Below are 17,569 nucleotides of genomic sequence, written 5' to 3'. Positions count from 1 at the left end.
ATAAATTGTATCTATTTTTATAACAAATTGTGATTTTATTTATATGAAATACATTTCACTTACACGATAACGATCTTTGGGATCTGAGAATTGAAATAGTGGGCAATTCTCAACTGTTTTCTATTATCATCCCATAAATATCCCCACAATAGTGAGCCTATCTAGTGTTAAGAATCATGCATGCTATGCAGCAGGGTGATTTGACTGTCAATATGTAAAATAATCTACTCATGTTCGTATAAATACTGAATGCAGCCTACCAGCTCCTCTGTGTTCTGGGGTTTCTCCCTCCTGACTACCTAAACATAAAACATTTTAAAGAAAAACATCCTGGTACAGGGGAGAGACTCTGGTGGGGAGATGGTCTCGACATGTGGCGGGACTGGCTCCCAAGCTCTGACTGCCGATCCAACATATGGGTCCTCTCCGACAGACTCCAGCTGAGGTCACGAATCTCTAAGCCCACAAAGGAGCCTTGGCTGGTGGTCTCTCTGTGACTCACAGGGAGGGGATTGTTGACACACCCAGCTAGGGACAAGTGGTTAAAAGCACGCAGCACCCTTTTATTAGCACCACCTCAAAGCCAAATAGTTTTTTTTTTGTAAATATCTGTTTATTGTGGCATGAGGTTTTCCTATCATACCGTTTTTGTTTTTTGTTTTTTAATCAAGCATAACATAGAACGTTGGAGTACACGACACGCAGGTCTGTTTCAATGAAGTGTAAAACCATGGAACTCGCAGGTTCCTTAAACATATAGGTAACTTGTGAGACACGAGGGTCTCCGTTGTTGTTAGGTTAGTTGCTGTCACATGGTTACTAGTCAGTGGTCAGTTGCAGTTACTGTTTAATATCAAAATCAGCCAGTATTATAATAACAGTGTCTGTGTGAGGTCGTTACCCCATTGCATTTGTCTTCGTGATGTCGGTATGTGTCTCTCCCACCATGTGGATTGTATGTTGTCCCAGTCATCAGTGGTCACTATCTATCGATTCATCTCAATAAGGCGCTCCCTGCACGGGGGCTTAGGGAGTTGGTGAGTTTCTGAGGAGGGGTGGGGGGGGGGAGAAGGAGGGTAGCATGGTAAGTAGAAGGCTAGTTTTGCTCTCAGTGGTTTGTGTTGTGTTTATATTAACGTGTCTCTTGGTCTCTACTGGTGGTGGCAGAAGTGTCTTACTTTATTAGCGTTTTGAAATCAGCTGAGTCTGTGGACAGAATCCACTGAGTCCAGATATTCAGGTAAGTTTGGGGTTTCTCGCTGCTGCGGAATATTAGGTCTTCCATAGCGCGGAGTTCTTCCATTCATTTGAACCACAGTTCCATCAGTGGGGCTATGTCTTTCTTCCAGAATAAGGGCACCAGCCCTTTAGCGACATTTAAGATTCGTATTGTCAGTGAGTTTTTGTATGTGGATTTGCGGGTTTTAGTGTGATGTAAGAGAATCGGTGCCGGTTTGAAGGGGGGTGGGTTGTCTGAAAATCTTTGAATGATACTGTAGACCTTTTCCCAGAATGTTTTTATTTTGGGGCACTCCCACCATAGGTGAAGTAGGGTGCCCACCTCTCTTCCTCACCTCCAACAGCTGTTATCTATGGTTGGTGTCATCACGTGTAGGGACTGGGGAGTCCTGTACCAGTAGGTTAGCAATTTATATGCAGTTTCTTGTGTCTTAGTGGACACAGTGCAATGTAGTGTGAGGTCACAGATTTTGTGCCATTGTTTGGGAGTTAGTGTTTCCCCTAGGGCCTCTTCCCATTTCCCAATAAAGTAAGGTGTTGGTGTATTCTGCTGTGTTAGGAGCATAATGTATAAGGTTGCTATGCCATGTTCTAATGGGTCTTTGTCTGTGCAGATCACCTCTAGTGGAGTTAGGTCTCTTGTCAGGAGGGGTTTCTGTGGGCGAGAGGTGAGGAAGTCTGTCAGCTGTTTACATCTGAAGCAGAGCATGAAGTTTGGGGTGTTTGTGTTGATTATCTTGGTCAGGGGTTTGATCTGCCCCTAGTGAACAGGTGTCGTGCTTGGGGGATGTCTGTGCCTATCATCCTCTGGAATGACTTCGGTTTTAGGCCTGGAGGAAAGGCTGGGTTGTGAACCAGCGGGTACAAGGGTGCCGGGAATGATGAAAGGGCCAGTTTTGGGGGAAAGCTAAATAGGTTTGACAACAAGTCATGTGACCAAACCCAGGAAGCTCTTGGCTTGCCTTGTAGCCTCTTATGCCCCAGTTTTATGTTTACTTTTAATCATGGAAAAACCCTAGCTACAACAGAGAGACCTGTACACAGTCTGACCAAACAGACCTGCAAGTGTCAAATGCTGAATGGTAAGTTTTTATCATCGTATTAGCTCATTGTTTTATTTTATTTTATGTAACATACACAAAAATCATTGACAGTATGTTTTTGTCTTCCAGTGTTGGGGCTCAGCACTGAGCTCACCAACATACAGCTTATTAAATGTCACATGTATAATTGAATATTTGTACAGTGCAAACTTTAATGTGAAACAAGTGCTATGAGAGATCACAAACAGAACTCTACCACTTCAGCTGGAAGGTTATTCCATGCATCTATTACCCTCTCTGTAAAGTAAAACTTCCTGAAATTATTTTTAAACCTTTGCCCCTCTAATTTAAGACTGTGTCCTCTTGTTGTGGTAGTTTTTCTTCTTTTAAATATAGTCTCCTCATTTATGGTGTTGATTCCCTTTATGTATTTAAATGTTTCTATCATATCCCCCTGTCTCGTCTTTCCTCCAAGCTATACATGTTAAGATCCTTTAACCTTTCCTGGTAAGTTTTATCCTGCAATCCATGAACCAGTTTAGTATCCCTTTCCATAGTATCAATATCCTTCTGAAGAAATGGTCTCCAGTACTGCGTACAATACTCCAAGTGAGGTCTCACCAGTGTTCTGTACAATGGCATGAGCACTTCCCTCTTTCTACTGCTAATACCTCTCCCTATACAACCAAGCATTCTGCTAGCATTTCCTGCTGCTCTATTACATTGTCTTCCTACCTTTAAGTCATCTGAAATAAATACTCCTAAATCCCTTTCCTCAGAAGTTGAGGTCAGTGGCGTAGCATGGGTTGTCAGCACCCGGGGCAAGGCAAGTAATTTGCGCCCCCTAACCCGTGGATTTTAGCACTCGAGTCTCTTCCACTAGATTAGTTAAAGAAACCCTTACCCCCCAAGCACATGTATTGTTTGTTATGAAAATACTTATGTAATTAAAGTAAAATGCATCTAAATACAAGTTTATTTTCCAACACTTTATTGAGTGCGAACATGCATTACACAGTCTCCACATTTTCAGCAGGTCTATGAATACAAATATAAGAAAGTAGTAACCTAGCATGGGCCATGCTATTATATGTCGTCTGACAACCATCGTAAACGACAAAAAATATCAAGAACAAAAACTAAACATCAAAATGGAACCATACCCTGGAGATGATCCAAGACTGGGCTAGATGGAGCCAACTTCCTCAATCCTGTACCTCTAATTGTAATTCTTTAATAGAAGTGCAAGATATCAATCTGTATATAATATACAGATTAATTTAATTTCGCCTGCTTTTAATTAGCGCAAATTTTTCAACAACGGAATTGAAATCTACATTAAAGTCTCTCTCAATGGACAGTATTGCTAGATTACTCAGTCTTTCTTGGCTCATTGTAGATCTCTGATATGTTTTAATTAGTTTAAGTTTTGAGAAACTTCTTTCACAACTCGCTGTAGAAACAGTGATAGTAAGAAAGATTCTTAATGTGACAACAAAGTTAGTTAAACTTTCTTGCAGCTTCCACTTATACACCCAGCGAAGCAAATCTAAAGCTGACCAGTTTGCAACCTGCTCATCAGGATTGACCTCCTTATACAAGATAATGTGGTGCCGAAGTCGAGTTATTTCCGTGAGCATAGATGCAGCATTCAATTCCGTGTACTGAGCACACGTGTGCTGAATTTGTTTCTTAATAAAATCATCTTTTTTAGTATCCAACAATGTTTGAATTTGCAAAAAAGCAAATCGCTGGTGCAGTGTATTCATCTGCGTAGTAAGTTTTTTTATTTCTGCCTGAAGCTGATCAATTGCTTCCAGTTGTTCTCTGCTTGTTTCCTGTATTAAGGTCAAGCCAGCATCGCAACTGTTCTCACCATCCATCTTCTTGTGTCTTCCAACTCTTCTCTCTGTAGGTATGCAATAGGTTTTGCATACCTGCAAAGCTTTCTCAGTTGCCTTTGACACTAGACTATCACGTTTTTCATGACAAAATAAAGTCAATGCTTTTAACTTTTGCACGCATTGATCAAGCGCAAGTCCTTCTTGCTGCAGGTAGATCTGAGTATCATTTACTTTGGTTAGTACTGGGTTCCAAAAATGCAAGAAAGAGAAAAAAACATATGTCATTATGCAAACTAAAAGACTTCCTGCATCACCCCTGGTTTCAGAGGTTTCTTCCGGCCCAACTCTCAACGCTTCCAAAGCGTCTATTATTTTCTCAGTGTGTTCAGCAAGTACGCATACAGCTTCATGCGTTGAACTCCATCTTGTGTTACACGATCGCTTTACACAAATTGGTACATGTTTCTTAAGGATATCCCACCTGTGGGTGGAGCTTGAGAAAAATGAATACACCTTTTCCACAGTGCCAAAGAAAGTAACAGACTTTGTCCCAACACCAACTGCATGCATCCCAGCAAGATTGAGCAAGTGATTGTTACATGGCACAAACATTGCTTTGGGATTCATATCCAAAATACGTTTTTGTACACCACTAATTTGTCCAGCCATAGTCGCAGCATTGTCGTATCCCTGGCTGTAGCAATGCTCTAGTTTAAGGCCATCAGCTTGCAACTTGTCACAAATTTGTTTTGTAATGACATCAGCTGATTTCCCATATAACTGAATAAAGTCAATGAAAGACTCTGTCACATGGACTCCTGAATCTTCAATATGCACATATCGAATCACTTGGGACATTTGGTCAGTGTGTGAAATATCAGGAGTGCTATCAAACATTATAGCAAAATACTTGGCCTTTATGATATTTTGAAAGATGACTGTTCGAATGTGATCGCCGAGCAGGCTAATAAACTCATTCTGGCTCTGTGGAGAGAGATAGGACACAATGTAACCATCTGTGCATTGTACTCTGTGAAGATGTTGTTTGGCAACTGGGTCATATTTGGCGAGTAACTTGAAAGTTTCTAAGAAATTTCCACAGTTACCATCTGTATTTAAATCTTCAGAGTGGGCCGGACCGTGCATGGGAGCAGACGTGTAGACGGTGAGCTCCGTGCCCTCGGCCTATATTCACAGCTATCTAAGCCTGCAAACGAGCCCTAAATGGGGAGAACTAAGCGACACCTGCTTCTGGGTACCCCCAACACCGGTTCCCCGAGGAGCAGTAGAGGTACCCTGGACGACTTTGTTTCCACGCCGTCGGATTCTCGCTCCGCCGGGCCGACTGCTAAGATGGCGTCGGCCTCCCCCGAGGTGGAAAACGCGGGAGTCCCCCCCGAAGATGGAGACCAGATGGACGCATTAACAATGATTATGCAAGAACTCACCCGGATCTCGTCCAGCATGCTCACGAAGGCGGACTCCACTGCAATGCTGAAGGAATTCCGAGCAGCCATGCGTGAGGAGATAACCGCCATGCGCTCCGAGCTGACAGCAGTGGAGGTACGGGTGGAGGCACTGGAGACGGAAGCGGAGGCCAGCCGATCCCAACACAGGTCGGCCGAGATAGCCACCACTAGACAAGGGAACCTCCTATTAACACTGAGGCGACAGGTAGAGGACTTAGAAAACCGGAGCCGCCGCCAAAACATACGCATCCGCGGCCTACCGGAGCCGGACTCAACCCCACTGTCAGAAAAGGTACAGGCCCTATTCAGGCAGATATTAGGCCGCAATTGCCCTGAGACAATCCAATTTGACCGGATCCACAGAGCCCTGGGCCCCCCAAGGCAAGATGGGAAACCCAGAGATGTGCTATGCTGCCTACACGCCTATAGCCTGAAAGACGCACTAATGGCGGCTACTAGGGGCTCCGATAATATAATGTTCCAGGGAGCAAACGTGGCACTGTTCCAGGACCTCTCTAGCCTGACCTTAGACGCGAGGAGAGCACTACGGCCCATAACGGCCATGCTGCGAGAGAAGAATGTGCCCTACCGCTGGGGCTTCCCATTCAGCCTGCAGATACGACAGGGCAACACCTGGCTGCACATCCGATGGCCTGATGATGTGGCCCCCACACTGCGAGCGCTACAACTACCCCACGTGCGCACCCGTAACTGGCTGCTGAAAACGCCGCTGGCTCCCAACCGGAGACGGGAAACGAGCAGCCCACCGCCGGACGCACGGAGAGTAAGAGAATCCCCAGCCCGGATGCTTGGTGGCCCGGCAGGATCTGAAGAGTGACACCCTACTGGAGCATAGACACGGCCTACTACTGAGGTACCTGGGGTGGGCATCGTGGTTGACCATAGCGGGCAATAGTCTGTAGGTTGGGAGGTGGGAATGAACCTCGGACGCTGGCCAAAGGTGACTCTACTACCGCTCCCCCCCCCCCCCCGTGCAGATATGCATTGAAACGAACTTTGGGACGCTCTCAAGGAACTGTACCCGCTCTCTTCCCCCCCCCCCCCCCCCCCCGCTGAATCATCAGGGTTAGCACACAGATTAAACAGCCCCTTCCCGGGATTTGGGTGGGGGACTGGTCTTTGGAGGGCATTGGCCTGATTGGACACGAGAAGAACAGACTAAACTTCCTGGCTTGGCTGTTATCTGGGGGGTGGCTGGGGTGGGGGGGAGATGAGGGTGTATAATGTGTACCACTGGGTTCCGCTAAGCACGTTGGGCCTCGAAGCCTGGGGAGTTGGGCTTTGAGTATTGGTCAGTTAGACGAGAGTTCGACCCCCTACCCTGTTAAAGGCCTGTTGAAACCAGATGCGTACCTAGACCTTAGTGTTAGATATAGTTTTAGTTTTGCTTATGCTTGTTTTGCTCATATTAGAACGGCCGAGGGCCGGACGTTGTGTTTTACACATACTAGTTGTCTCATCGCGCCTTACACAGAGTGCTCTGACTCTACCTGTACGGATCTCGCGTACGACCCCGCGGACAGACTGAGGGTAACGGACGGGAGGACCGCGGGTGACTGAGTTATTTAAAGGGATTGGGGACTCAGACCTGTCGGACGCCTCCCACACAGTCAAGTCCAACTAATTCTGATAGCGGGTTATCCGCTATTTCCTGACCTCCCTCCCGACTCCACGGACTCCCCCTTCCCCCCCCCCCCTTGACGGGTTTCCCCTACACCCCCGCCCTCCCCACTGACTACCTGCCCCCCCCCGGCCCACAGAACTCACCCCCCCCCTTCCCTGTCGGCTATGGCGGGGCGTTCGGGTGGTGGTTTTGACCCGGCCTCCCTGCGGCTCTGGACCAACAATGTGAGAGGTCTGAACACCCCGGAAAGGAGGTCCCACCTGCTCCGGTCCCTGTGGACGGCTCGGGCCTCTATAGCATTCCTCCAGGAGACCCACTTTAAGGGTACTGCCCCCCCCTCCCTGGGGGACTCGAGGTTCCCAACTGGGTATTTCGCAAACCACCAGTCGGCAAAAAGGGCGGGAGTGGCAATCCTTTTCGCCCAACACATTCCGTTCTGTTGCACAGAATCGAAAATCGATCCTAACGGGCGCTACTTATTTCTTAAGGGTACGATTGCCGATAAGAAATACACGTTGGCCTCACTCTACGCCCCGAATACGGGGCAACACCGATTCCTCTCAAAGACCCTCCAACTACTAGAACAGTTCCGAGAGGGCCTGCTCATCGTTGCCGGTGACATTAATGTTCCGTTAGACCCAAGACTCGACACCTCCAGAGGCTGCAGCTCACACTCCGGGCTCTGTATCCGGACGGTCGGGAAGGTTCTACGCGACGCGGGACTGGCCGACGCCTGGAGAGTTCTCCACCCTGAAGATAAGGACTTCTCGTTCTACTCACAGGTCCACCATGGCCATAGCCGCCTGGACTATATCCTGATTTCTCAGGAATATCTACACCTCCTTATGTCTTGCGACATCCAGACGACGATATGGTCAGACCATGCCCCAGTTCTAGCCTCGCTGCGCTCTCCCCTGTTTAAACCTAGAAACAGACAATGGAGGCTGAATGAACAGGTGCTCGGGGACCCAGTAGTATGTACGGAAGCGAAGGAGGTCATTCGGCGCTACTTCCTAGAGAACCCAGCTTCGGATACCTCCCCTCAAGTAAGATGGGAAGCCCACAAATGTGTCCTACGCGGCCACTTTATAAAGACCTGCACGAGACGCAAACGAGAACAAAACCTTGCACTGAAGGACCTACATGAACTTGCAGCGCAGCTTGAAAAAACACACAGAGCCGACCCGACGGCGGATAATCTTCGCCCCTTGCTGGAGGCGAGGAGGAACCTACGTGCCCTTCTGGCACGAAACTTGATGCACACACTCCGCAGGTCCCGGAGATTCTTTTACGAGAACTCGAACAAATGCGGACGCCTACTGGCCCGCATGCTTCGCAAAAAAAGGAGACAGTCCTGCATTACAGTCCTGCAAAAGACTAATTCACCCCCCGAGCGGAAGCCAGAAGCCATCATGAACGAATTCAGGGAATTCTACTCGAAACTGTACAACTTACCGAAAGGGAACGATGCGGAGACGGTCCAACGGAGACGGGCTGACATCCAGGAATACTTGGAGCAACACCTCACCCGGAGGCTTACGCAGACACAAACCGAGGACCTAGACGCCCCAATAACCCTGGAAGAGCTCAAAGGCGCCTCTTAAGGCAGCAAAGACGAACAAAGCTCCGGGTCCGGACGGCTTCCCGGTGGCATACCTGCGGACATTTGAGGAACAGCTCCTGCCTGAACTGCTGACGAGCCTTAACTCGGTGCTGGAGGGTGGGAGGTTCCCGGAGGACACCTTGATGGCAACAGTAGCGGTGATCCCGAAAGAGGGTAAGGACCCCACGTCCTGCGCCAGTTATAGGCCTATCTCCCTCCTCAACGCGGACCTTAAGCTCTTCACAAAGATTCTGGCCCGCCGCGTGGGGGGGGTAGCACCGGACCTGGTACACCCGGACCAGACGGGTTTCATTCCGGGACGGGAGGCGAAGGACAATACGACCCGAGCCCTCAACATAATCCACTCCGCTACGTCCTCTTCCCGGGGGGGCCTCCTACTCTCCACTGACGCCGAGAAGGCTTTTGATAGAGTCGACTGGCAGTTCATGGAAGAAACCCTCCGGAATATGGGATTCGGCCCAAACATTCGCTCTTGGATAGCGGCCCTATATATGTCCCCGAAGGCCCGCCTGAGGATAAACGGAGCGCTATCCCCTGCCTTCTCCATCAACAATGGCACGCGACAAGGGTGCCCCCTGTCCCCCCTCCTGTTTGCCCTCACGCTGGAGCCCTTTCTAGCGGCGGTCAGACGGGATGGGGGCATTACGGGAATTAAAGTTGCTAACACGGAACACAAAGTAGCCGCCTATGCGGATGACCTGCTTTTCTTTATTGGTAACCCGATAATAACGCTTCCCAATCTGCTGCGGGCCTTTCATACGTATGGAGCGCTCTCCAACCTGCGCCTGAACACGGAGAAATCCGAGGCACTACCCCTGGTGCTCCCCCCCGACCTAACAACCCAACTGAAAGCTAACTTCCCTTTCCGATGGTGCACGCAACGTATTAAATACCTCGGCATCTGGCTGACGAGAGACATGACAAAGCTATACACTGAAAACTTCCTCCCCCTCCTGCGGACTCTGGCCACGGACATGAAAAGATGGGGAGGGTCTTGTATATCCTGGTTCGGGAGAATAAACGCGGTCAAGATGAACCTACTGCCGCGCCTCCTGTACCTATTTCAGACGATCCCCATCTATATCCCCAAAACCTTCTTCACCGAGGTATCCACGGCAATCAGTCACTTCGTGTGGGCTTCGGGAGTCGCCAGACTTAGATACACGCACTTGATCAGGCCAAAGCGCCAGGGGGGGGTAGCACTACCCTCGATTCAAGCCTACTACCAGGCGGCGCATCTCCTCAGGGTGATAGACTGGCACGTGCCAGACACGGATAAGCAATGGGTAGGTTTGGAGCGAGCCGCCTCCAGGGAACGACTACCCTGGACAACCTGGCTGCCGAAGCCCGCGCAGGCAAATGAGATTCGCTCACACCCACTCATTGGAGCTACCCTACAGATCTGGGCGACTTTACGGTACAAACTCGACCTCACCACTAACCCAAACCCGTTGACCCCGGTGATCCATAACCCGGAGATTGGAGGCGGACTGGCCCCCAGGGACATTGCCGACTTGACTGACCTGAACACTCCATATCTGGGCGAATGGTGCACGGGAACTCGCCTAAAACCCCTCGAGACGCTAACCCCCTCAGCCCCCCCAGCGGGGCTCACCCGGTTTCGTTACCAACAGATCCGGCACTACCACAGCTCCCTCCCGGGTAAGCAACTACTACTCAGGAAAAAGACGAACTTTGAGACCCTCTGCACGGAGGAACGACACCTCCCACGGGGAATTTCCACGCTGTACTCCATGATAATTCAGGCTGCCAGACAACCCCCTGCGAGATACCAATCCAAATGGGAACAAAGCACGGGCTCTGTCCTCTCGGAGGCGGACTGGGAGAAGATACACGTTCTCTCTCATCAAGGTACGTCCAGTGCGAAACTCCAAGAGACTAATTACAAGCTCATGACGAACTGGTATCGGACCCCCCATAGGCTGTTCCAGATGGGGTTACTACCATCGGCTACATGCTGGAGGTGCGGGACGAATGAAGGTACGGACCTACACATCTGGTGGTCCTGCCCTCCCATCGAGGCATTCTGGCGACAAGTCCACGAGAAACTCCGGGAGATTCTGGATTCAGATATACCATTGCAACCCCTGCCGATGCTACTACACCACTCCGCGATGCCCCTGGGAGCATACAAGAGATCCCTTACGCGACACTTTCTAAACGCAGCCAAGAGCCTAATCCCCACTCGCTGGAAAACCACAATAGCCCCAACCATAGCTAACTGGATGGAAGCCGTAGAAGAAATATACAGTATGGAGAGCCTCACAGCGGACCTCAGGGGGACGGCGGAAAAGTGCGCCAGGCTCTGGGCCCCCTGGATTGAATACACGGCTCGTGTACCGACGGGTACCCGGGGCCGGGGGACCGAATAGACGGGAGTATGTGAGGACGCGAACTGTTGGGCTATGGGTCGGGGTGGCGCGGGCGGACCCATCGCCTGATACTTACCCGCCGTTGCCGACTCTCCCTCCCCCCCCCCGTCCTTGCCCTCCTCATCGGTCCTATTACCTACCCCGACCATACGACAGCCCTTCCGCCAATCAGACCCATAGACGGAGATACGGTTATGGTCATAATTTACTGAGACGAAACAACTGACTCACAAGGCCACGCTCGAGTAACCAAGGCCGAGGTTTCTACTTCCACCACTGGGCACCACATCGGCTTAAACAAGTTAGGACAGGGGGAATTGACTATTTAGACTCACCCACCCGACCCGCCCCCCCCCCCCTCCTTAGGGTGACAGACGAAGACTGGTTATACACAACCTAGTTGCGCAATTACGCCTGATCAATACAACACACATAAGAGATTCAGAAAGGCGAGAGTCCCAGCACCGACAAGCGCGATTAGACAATCTGGGAAATATAAACACTGTTCTCATTTGGAATGTAGGTAAACGAAGCTGAGTTGAGAGGCCACTAGGGCCCAGCAGACATTCCTGTGTTCTAAGCAAGATCCCTTGTGATGATTTTAGACGGATTATGTACAGAGGAAATTCTGCAATGCTATGTAACTAAAAAGTCTACTACCACTTCTGTACACTGAACAGTTTGACTTCCCTCCCTCTACTCCCTTTGTGAACCCCTCTTTTATTTGTCATACTCGATAAAAATGGAAAAACCTAATAAATAAAGATTGCCTAAAAAAAAAAAAAAAAATCTTCAGAGTGACCACGTAAGGGTAAGGTTTGCCTGGCTAGATACAGAATACAATCAAGTATTCTGACTAAGATTGCCTTCCATTTTTCAAATGACCTCTGTTGTGCAAGCTGGGCAGCAGCATCAATAGTCTCCTGTTTATGCAGCCGCATTTCTAATTCTTTCCATATTGTAAATGCACTCAAGTGATATGAACTGCGCTCATGCTCTAGTAATCTAGGGCTTAACTTTCTCCATGCATTAAATCCACTTGACTTTCCAAATGAACTTTTTCCTTTAGCCTTCTGAAAAAGCATGCAAGGAAAGCAATATGCAGCATTGTTTACAGGAGAAAACACCAACCATGTCCTTAACATAGTCTCACCATTGTCCAAATGTATGTAGAACCAATCCTTGGACAATGACCTGCCATTACTGTCTCTTGGAAACCATGCATCCTTATTCTGCAGTTCCTCTGTCCCTCGCCTGACAAGTTCAGTTTTCAAGGTTTCATCCATGGTTTCAGGCCAATAGCCAATATCAGTATAAACTTTTTGGTCAATATTTTCTGGCAGATTTGGAGTATAAACATCCTTAGATGAAACTGTCTCTGCTTCTAATGCAGGAACAGGAATGTCTACCGACACAGGATCAGGATTACGAGTCTCCTGTGGTGCTGCTGATGGTCCTGCTGTAATTTCAGCAGTACTCACCAAAAACCGGTGAAGGCTTCCAGCTAACTTCGCTTGTTGCTCTGTCTCTATCTTTCTCCTTTTCCTGCCTTGTGCACCAGATTCTTTTTTGTATGGCATGACAGAGCAGCAGAGACACCCCTAGTGCCAGTGTCACAAACCAGCCTTCAGTAATCTGCTAAAACTCTAAAAAAAGAAAAAAAAAAGAAAAATCACTTTCTTGCCTTGCTGCACTTTTAGCACCACTTCATTGTATAACCATTTCTTTACTCTTAACATAATGTTTTTTTTTGTTTGTTTGACATTCTTTATTTGTAATAGTTTTCAAGACAGGGAGGGAGACAGAAAAAAGAAAAGGGAGGGGAGGGGGGGAAAACAAGTTACACGTTACAGAATACAGTGCATCTATGAACAGTTTGACTGACTACCTAAAGTCAGAAGCTACTACTGTGATACCTTTGCGATTGATACACAGCCAGCCTGCACCTTGTCCGCATGGGCGGAGTTCCGCTGGAGGGCTGGGCCGTGATGGGCGTAAGTGACACATAAAGTAGACCAGTCTGGGGTTGACAGAGGGGTGTGTACCGGTGTCAAGGTCGGCAGGGGGAGATCACCCTATGTGGGAGGGTTTCTGACTCGTAGTGATGACAGGGCTCTAGCCACAGATGACCGTGGCTTGGTTCGGGCATAGGGGGGGAAATGGGAGGGGAGGAGGGGAGAAGGGGAAGGTCTGGGACCAAGGGTATCCTTAAGGGGTATGGAACGGTATAGAAGGTTTAGTCGCCTGGGGTTTATCGGAGGTAAAGTAGGCTGGTCAGGCCTGTCCTCGGGTGATATAGGACGTCCAGGGATACCATAGGAGAGCACATTTGTCCGAGCGTTCCTGCAGGGACGCGGTCAACATTTCCATATTGTGTATTTCCTCTACCTTATCCACCCATTGTTTGTATGTGGGCACTGCCTGGCTTTTCCAGTTCAGTGGAATGAGGCTTTTCGCGGCAGAGAGCAGGTGTATCGTAAGCAGTTTCTTATACCTTTGGGTAGGCATGGATGTGTGGTGCAGAAGCATTGGTAGTGGCTGCAGTGGGAGATCTGGGTCTACAATTTCGGTGATCTTAGTATGTATCAACTGCCAGTATGGGACAATGCGGGGACAGGTCCACCATATGTGAAGGTTGGTACCAGGGGCTGAGCTACATCTCCAGCATTCGCCAGAGGAAGTGCCATACATGCGTTTAAGCATGTCTGGGGTTCTATACCACTGTGTGAGCAGTTTATAGCTCATCTCCTGATACTTAGAGCTGATGGAGCACTTGTGGGTTAAGAGGAAGATTTTGTCCCACTCCTGGGCCGTCAGGCGCACCCCCGTCTCCCACTCCCACCTGTCCGTGAACCCTAGAGGGCATTCATTGCCCAGCGATTGTAGTGTAGCGTAAAGGTGGGATATTGCATGTTCTAGGTGTTTCCTGTCGGTGCATAGGCACTCGAATTCTGTCAGTTGTCTATGTATGTGGTCTTTACCTCGGAGGTTCGTGTAATAGGTCTTCACCTGGTGGTAGTGGAACCTGTCTAGTGTGGTTGGTCTCTGTGCCGTCACTACGTCAGTCAGCGGTTTAAGGGTTCTGTCATCTGTCCATTGGTGAAGGTAGATCCAGTCCGTCCGGCTGAAATTCCTAAATGCCGAGGGGGGAAGACCCCCTGCCAGATTCGGGTTGTGTGCGAGTGGGGTAAGTGGGTTTGGTGATGTGGTGAGCCGGTGTGCACCATACCCTAAGGGTAGCATCGATGAGTGGGTTTTGGGTTCTGAGTTCCGCGTATGTAAGGGATCCAAGCCACAGCCTGGCTGGGATTGTCCCCCGGGCCTGCTGCACCTCCATGGGCACCCACCGTTTGGCGCCCGAGCGTACATGCCAGTCCACCACCCGTTGAAGGTGTGTGGCCCGATAATATTGCTGTATGGAAGGTAACCCGGCTCCACCCGCCGATTTTGGTCTTTCCAAGGTGGATCTACGTATGCGGGATGCGGAGCGGTTCCATATAAAGTTGCGGATGTCCCTTGTGAGGATGCGGAAGAACGCTTGGGGTATCGCGACAGGCAGTGCTGCGAAGAGGTACAACAGTCTAGGGAGGACGTTCATTTTTAGCGCCTGAATGCGGCCAAACCAGGTGAGGTACTGTGGTGACCAGCGAAGGAGGTCCCTTTGGATGTTCGCGAGGAGGGGGGGAAAGTTTACCTTGTATAGTTGTGTCAGGTCTCGCGGTAGCCAGGTGCCCAAGTATTTCAGTTTGGTGTGTTGCCAGGAAAAGGTGAACATAGTTTGAAGGCGGTTGGCTAAGCTAGTGTCTTCCAGAAGTGACATGGCTTCAGATTTGTCCAGATTAAGTTTCAGGTTGGAGACTTGGCGGTATTCCTGGAATGCTTTGAGGAGATTGGGGATGGAGATTAAAGGCTGTTCTAGAAAGAACAGCATATCGTCCGCGTAAGCGGACAGTTTGTGTTCCTCGGCGCCCAGCGACACCCCTGTAATGCCTCCATCCCGTCTGACCGCCTCTAGAAATGGTTCCAGAGAGAGGGCAAACAGGAGGGGGGACAGGGGGCATCCCTGTCGAGTGCCGTTACTGATGGGGAATGGATGTGTAAGGGCCCCATTGACTCGGATCCGTGCTGTCGGTGTCGTGTACAATGCCGACACCCAGGTGCATAGTTGGGGGCCAAATCTAAAGGGGCGGAGAGTGGACGCGAGGTATGTCCAGTCTACCCGATCGAACGCCTTTTCGGCATCCGTCGAAAGTAGGACAGCCTCGCGCTTCTCGGTCGTCGCCGAATGTATTATGTTGAGCGCCCGTATCGTGTCGTCCCTGGCTTCCCTCCCTGTGATGAACCCGACCTGATCAGGGTGGACCAGACCCGGGAGGAGCGGGGAGATCCGCCGAGCCAGGGTCTTGGCGAAAAGTTTCAGGTCCGAGTTTAACAGCGAGATTGGGCGGTAGCTCGAGCAGTTAGTCGGATCCTTACCTTCTTTGGGGATTATCGTGATTGTGGCGGCTAGGGTGTCAGTGGGGAATCGCCCGCCCTCACAGATCGAGTTCAGCCCCACCAGAAGTTTGGGCAGGAGGGTGTCACTGTACGTGCGAAGATACGCAATCGGCAACCCATCGGGGCCGGGGGCTCTATGTGGCTTCATGAGTTTCAGCGTTCCTCTGAGTTCATCAAGTGTTATGGGTTGTTCTAGGCCGTCTGATTGCTCCTGGGTGAGTGTCTTGGATATGTGTTTGGTGAGGTAGTCTGTAATCTTCCGTTGGTGTGTCTGGGTATCTGTCCCGTGTGTGGTTTGTGACCGATTATACAGGTCTCTGTAGTATGTCTGAAAGGCGTCAAGTATCCCGCCCGGGCGTCTCGTACTACGTTGGTCATGCGTGTTTATTTTGTGAATGTGCTGTGCCCTCCTCTTTGCCTGGAGCATCCTTGCCAGGAGCCTACCACTCTTATTTGAATGTTCGTAGAAGTACCTGGCAGATTTCGTTATAGTGTGTAAAAGTCCCTGGGAAAGATGGTCTCTAAGCTCTCTCCGGGCCGCGGTCAGTTGTAGGTAGTCGTTATCGTCTAGTGTTTGTTTATGTGTGGTTTCTAGGTTTGACACTTTGGTTGTGAGGTCTGTGAGTTGTCTGCGTCTGTCTTTTTTGCGCTGCGTACAGAGGGCGATGTAATGGCCTCGTATAACACATTTATGTGCCTCCCAGACCGTCAGGGGGGGAGTGTCTGGGCCTTCGTTCGTGTCAAAATACTGTGTGAGTGCTTGGAGCGTGGATGCTCGGGCGGCTACGTCGTTCAGCAGGGACACATTAAGTTTCCATTGTCTGTCCCTAGGTATGTGGAGGGGTGAGCTTGTACGAATCGTAACCGGTGCGTGGTCCGAGTGGGTCGTTAGCCCGAAATGGGCGTCGTGGAGTAAGGAGAGGAATTCCTGAGGCATGAATATGTAGTCGATACGACTGTAGTGACGGTGGACATGGGAGAAGTGGGTATAGTCCCGCTCGTCGGGGTGTGCGGTTCTCCAGCAATCCACGAGGCCTAGGCCGTTCAGTGCCCTAGCGGCGGTTCTTAGGCAGTGCGAGGGGACCGTGCTGGTCCCGCGAGACGTGTCCAGGAGTGGGTCGAGGGGCATATTCAGATCACCCGCCACCAACAAAAGGCCCTCTCTGAATTTACTAAGTTTGGTCAGGGTACGGGAGAGGAAAGTGTGTTGACCACGGTTGGGGCTATATATGCAGGCAAAAGTGTACTTGTGGTCCGCAATTGTCCCCTTAACAAAGAGGAAACGGCCCTCGGGGTCAGGGAGAGTTTCCGTGTGGCTAAAAGGTACGGAACGTGCAAAGAGTATCGCTACACCCGCTCTCTTAGACGACTGGTGGTTGGCATAGTAAGCCAGATTATAGCGGTTATTTTCGAGTTTGGGCGCGTCCGGGCCCCTAAGGTGCGTCTCCTGCAGGAAAGCTACAGACACCCTCTCCGCCCAAAGACGGCGTAGCAGGTGGGAGCGTTTCTCCGGCTGGTTGAGACCCCCTGTATTGTTAGACCAATACGTGAGCAAGTCTGGTTTAAATCCCGCTTGGTCCCCCGTGGGGAGAACATTGCTGGTGGGGGGATCCATAGGTGGGGGGCGGGGAGGGTAGGAGTGAAGAGTCAAGGGGAATAAAGGCAACTAATGAACCTAGACCGGTTGGTGGCGTTCAGGAGACAGAGAGAACTGGAGAGTCTCACCGAACCCCGGTCCTATTTACAGGGAGAGATAAGTTGCGTGAGGTGCGAAGAAGTCTGCACACGGAGTCTGTCCCGCTAGAATGTGGGTAG

Source organism: Pelobates fuscus, chromosome 1 (genome assembly GCF_036172605.1).
Source record: "Pelobates fuscus isolate aPelFus1 chromosome 1, aPelFus1.pri, whole genome shotgun sequence".
Taxonomy (NCBI): domain Eukaryota; kingdom Metazoa; phylum Chordata; class Amphibia; order Anura; family Pelobatidae; genus Pelobates; species Pelobates fuscus.
Note: the sequence above shows the minus strand (reverse complement) of the source record.